This window comes from Carassius auratus, unplaced genomic scaffold (assembly GCF_003368295.1).
Source record: "Carassius auratus strain Wakin unplaced genomic scaffold, ASM336829v1 scaf_tig00216339, whole genome shotgun sequence".
In the NCBI taxonomy this organism is placed as follows: Eukaryota; Metazoa; Chordata; class Actinopteri; order Cypriniformes; family Cyprinidae; genus Carassius; species Carassius auratus.
In genome coordinates this window covers 140113-145739 of record NW_020528517.1, presented here as the reverse complement: position 1 = coordinate 145739, position 5627 = coordinate 140113, and positions in this window count along the sequence as shown.

Here is a 5627-nt window from a genome sequence, read left to right as displayed (position 1 = left end):
ACTTTCACACACCCTTTTTTTTCGAAAGGAATGCGAATGCGTCTATGTTGGGGTGAATCATTCATGATCGGTGGTTCGTGGGTTTTAAAATAGAGAAGGCACACTAATTGTATTGGTCTGGGGATCCCTGCAGATTATTATTATTATTATTATTATTATTATTATTATTATTATTATTTGCTTATCCATTTTAAAATGGCTTTTTGGTGGCTTTCAGTCAGAAAATGTAAAGAAAACATTGCGTCTCCAATACGCATTAATCCACAAGTTACTTAAGATGTTAACTTTTTTAATGTGGCTGACACTCCCTCTGAGTCAGAATAAACCATATGCCGGAGTAATTCATTTACTCAACTGCTGTGAAGACCAAACTAAAGATGAACACCGAGCAGAGCAAGATGACGAACGAACACGCCAACTGCTGGAGCAGTTCTCGTTCTTGAGTCAAGAACCGGTTGCATCGGTTTTCGGATCACCAGTATACTGAACCAATAATCGTTTCTGTTGGACCTGTCTGATTTGAGAACCGATGAACTGATGATACTGCGCATGCGTGTAATTTTGGTATTTTAAAGTATTTTGTTAAACATCGTAAAGTGTGATAAAATAACTGTTATTTTGCTTTTTTTTTTTAAAGATGTTTCTAATCTGTATATTGTAGATTATGTATAGGGCAAAGGGGTTTTCAGGGAAGTTGGACAACAATTAAGACTCTAAAGACTCTAAGTTTAATAGGAATAAGGGATGATTTTTGAAATATCTGTACTGTATTTATAGTTAATGATGACACATTCACAAATTGAGTTTGTAGTAAATAGAACATGAACAGGAGTAGAGCAGCTGATGATACTGAACTGAAGCATGTGCCGGTTAGAGCGATTCTCGTTCTCGAGTCAAGAACCGGTTGCATTGGTTTTCGGATCATCTGAACCAAAAACCGTTTCTTTCGGAAGTGTCCGATTCGAGAACCGAGGAGCTGATGATACTGCGCAGGCGTGATTCAGTGTGAAAAAAAAAAAAAATTAACGGGGCCGTTTCAAATTAACTTAAATGTTTAAAGTAAAGTAAATAATTTAAGGGCTTTCCTTTCCTCCACAAGTTTAAGAGATTTACTTAGAAGATTCAACTCATTCCTCCAATGAGTCAAGGTAGGTTTGGTTTTATAATACCTGCATTTATTAATGAAAAACTTACCAAATAACAAAAGAGAATTAAGTACAAAATCCACATTCTTATTTTCATCAAAAACACCAAAAATAATTGTCTTCACAGATAAAGACAATACAATTTCCCTGGACATTAGCCAGCTCTGCATTTCTCTCCAAAAAAAAAAATGGACTGGGTCACAGTAAAAAAAAAGGTGTTCTAACGATTCAATGTTTTCTACACAGAAGACACAATTATTTAGATCGAAATTGAATCTCAATCTCAAGAATTCGTTTGTTGGGTAAATTTCATTTAAGATTTTGAAGTTGACTTCTTTTACTTTAGGTGGGAGTGGAAATGAAATGTAATTTTTCCTTATTTTCTTAATTTTTTCCACTTCAAAGTCCTTAAGTATGTAAAACCTTTTTACTGGGTTGGGATAATATTTTTTAATCAGAAGATTCTTAATAACTTTGTTGTTGTATTTAAAATCACAAACATCCAAACCTTCAATGCAGAACTGACTAAGGACAGGGGAGACGGCAGAGTATTGAGTGTCTTCTCTAACCGTTGCTCTCAAAGAACTTGGTATGGCTTTTAGAATTCCGTCATAATACTTAACATTACATTGAAGTTGGTATTTTTTACAGAATTCCTCATGTTGTAACATGTTTCCAGTCTCATCCATAAAATGTGCAACAGCCCAAATGCCCTTGGATCTCCATTCCTCTATATACACAGATTTTCTGCTGAGCCGTATGTACCTGTTATTCCAAACTGGATTATTATGTGGCGTAAAATTATGGTTATAGATTAATTTCCAATAGAGAAGTACTTGCTGATGGAAAGCAGAGAGTTTAATCGGTAATGAGCTACATTCAAAGTCACAGCGCAGGAGAAAGTCTATCCCACCCATTTTTTTAAAAATCATATTCAGGACAGTGAACCAAAAGGTATTTCTATTTGTCAGATAAGACTTTAACCACTTCAGCTTCAGGACACCATTCATAATATCAAAATCAATCGCATTCAACCCCCCGTCCTCATAGTTTTTAACCAAATCAATCTTTCTTATATACTGACATCTATTCCTCCATATGAATTTAAAATGAACAGTGTTTATCTTTTTAATCATTCTTGTTGAGATGGGTAATGAGAAAGCCGGGTAAATAAGTCTAGACAACGGATATCACAAACTGCTTTGTTTTTAACAACAGACTTACAACAGACACGGAAGAGAAGACAATTCTGAATAAAGTCGTAGTTTTTGCTATTTTGGGACCAAAATGTATTTTCGATGCTTCAAAAAATACTAACTGACCCTCTGATGTCTTACGGGTTTGAAACAACATGAGGGTAAGTTCTTAATGACATAATTTTGCTAATTGGGCGAACTAACCCTAGTAACCGTTTTTTGTTTACAAGAAGTTAGTCAAAGGAATTGTGATTGTCCTTTAGGTTAATCATTTGAAATAGTAAAAACAATATGTTCAAACTTTTGACTACTTTCTTTAAAAGCTCCATAACACAATACTTCTACTTTTACTTTCAGTACTTGAGTAGTAAATTTTAAAATAGACTACTTGCGATACTTAGATACTTAAGTACAAAAAATGTTGAATACTTTAACCCAACAATGTTTTTCCTCATCTCTAAGGTCTCCCATATATGAAATGGATTCTTGGCTAAAATATTTTACTGCTAAGATTGTTAAATTAACTGATATTGTTATACACCCCAAAACCAATAAAGGACTAAAATATAGCCTGTCCGCATGGGAGTTAAGGCATATAAACTAATGCAGATCAATCACACAAGCTCTGAGAGCTTTGAAACTTGACATGTTTGTAGCCAGGAAGTTGATTCAGCTACTAGAAAAGACTGGATGTAAATATCTTTATGTATGGAATAAATAGAGACATGTAAACACAAACCTAAAATAAGCAGACATGCACAAATTTAAAATCTATGCAGAATGTTTGCTTTGCCTGGGATTATTATAGAAAACACATATGATGGCTTGTTGGAAAGGTGGGGTTGTGCTGAATCCAGCAATACCAAATATGTAAATATAGCATGACAAAAAGGAGTGTTCTGTCACTCAATGTATTAGGTGTCCAAAATGAATGAAAATGGAACACTGACATAATTTAGTCTAAAGCCCATTATCAGTGGGAAAAAAAATGTTGACAAATTAATTGTTTCTGCAAAGTAACTTACATTAGGTAAGTGCTGATCTATATTTATGATACATTTAATAATAATACATTTCTTAAGGCACAGTATACTATACAATTCATATGAAACACAGATACAATTGAAGGTTAACATTGGAATGGAACACCTTTATTAAAATATCGTCGCTGTCGGGCGGAAACCTCGCATGTCCAAATTTTGTCAATTTCATATTTTTTCACAAATCGATGCTATTGGTCAGTCCCCACGTGGTTCTATTATTTTTCCAAATTATTAAAGGGGGGGGGGGGGGGGTGAAATGCTCTTTCATGCATACTGAGTTTTTTACACTGTTAAAGAATTGGATTCCCATGCTAAACATGGACAAAGTTTCAAAAATTAAGTTGTACGTTTGAAGGAGTATTTTTGTTCCAAAAATACTTCTTCCGGTTTGTCACAAGTTTCGGAAAGTTTTTTTCGAGTATGGCTCTGTGTGATGTTAGATGGAGCGGAATTTCCTTATATGGGTCCTAAGGGCACTTCTGCCGGAAGAGCGCGCACTCCTGTATAGCAGAGCACTGAGAGCACAGACATTCACTGATCAGAGCTAGAGTGTCGCGAAATGTCACAAAAGAAGTTGCCAGGGCAAGACAACCCTGCACAGATTACCAAAAAAAAAAAAGCATTAAGGGACCAGTGGATGGAGTTTATTTTTACAGAGCATCAACGGAGTTGTGCAAGTGTTTTTGTTTGTTCCCTACATTTCGAAGATGCTTGTTTTACAAACAAGGCCCTGTTTGACGCCGGATTTGCACATCGTTTATTTCTTAAGGATAATGCAGTCCCAATAAAAAGGGTCACGATCGTGTGTTAGAATCGCAGGCGGTGAGTAAAACTGCTTCAAATATTCTCTGTGTTGTTAACTTAGCTATCGGCGCGTAAGCACATAAAGTAAACAACATGCGATGTTGCCATCAAACTGCACTTTCCACATGTAAAGCTTTAAAAAAAAAAAAAAAAAAGACGACATAAAGTGGAACTTAGTCATTTTCCAAAACCGCTAAGCAGATATATACAGTTTCAGTACATACCACATAGAGACGTCGTTGCTGATGCTGCTCTTGTTAGATTTCAGCCTCTTGATCTGATTCTGGATCATAAATATACGCTGAATCTGACTGTTAGCCATGGTTTGTTTTGGATGTTTTTTTCCTCATGGTAATGCCACAGCTTCCAAACGCTCTCAACGCAAAAGCTTACTTGAGCTCGTGATTCTTTAGCTCCGCCCACACGTCACGCCTCCAGCCGGTCGTGTTTTTCCGGGAAAAATCGGTACAGACTATCTTTCTCTTATGAATATAATAAAACGTCTCGGTTACGTCTGTAACCTCGGTTCCCCGAGAAGGGAACGAGACGATGCGTCGATAACGCTTTGGGAACGCATTCTGCGTGAGTGCGTCTGAAGCAACCATGTCAACTAGTCCAATGGCGAGAGTGAGCGTCAGGAGTGACGTCACGACCAGGAATTGATAAAAACCCCAACCGGAGCAACCGGTGTTGGCTTCGACAGTGCCGAAGCAAGTCGATCACAGGAACGAAGGAAGTATGGCAGGGAGACGCATCGTCTCGTTCCCTTCTCAGGGAACTGAGGTTACAGACGTAACCGAGACGTTCCCCATTGAGGGAGAGATGATGCGTCGATAACGCTTTGGGAACAAGAATACCCAAACCGCCATATTACAAGTGCCTGAGTGTCAGACAGAAAAACCAACGCCTCAAGAATTAAAAACCTGAGACCCGGGAGTAGCGTCCAGGTCTAGGCTATAAAACCTGATGAATGTGAGTGGCGAGGTCCAGCCTGCCGCATCACAAACATCCTGAAGAGAGGCCCCAGATAATAAGGCTCTAGAGGCCGCCATACTCCTAGTAGAATGAGCTCTGACCCCCAAAGGGCACGGTAGGTCAGAAGACTCATAGGCAAGAAGGATAGCCCCAACTATCCACTTACTAAGTGTCTGTTCAGTGGCAGGAAGACCTATCTTAGGTGACCCGAAACAAACAAACAGCTGATCGGATTTCCGAAAAGAAGAAGTCCGATGAACATAAGTGTCCAATGCTCGCACCGGGCACAAGAGGTTAGACTTTTCCTGGTCCGATGATGCAAACGGGGGAGGACAGAAAGCCTGCAGAACAATAGGTCTCGGAACAACGGTCGGTACCTTAGGGACGTATCCCTGCTTAGGGTAGAGAAATGCTTTGACCATCCCAGGTGCAAATTCAAGGCAGGTGGGAGAAACCGAGAGAGC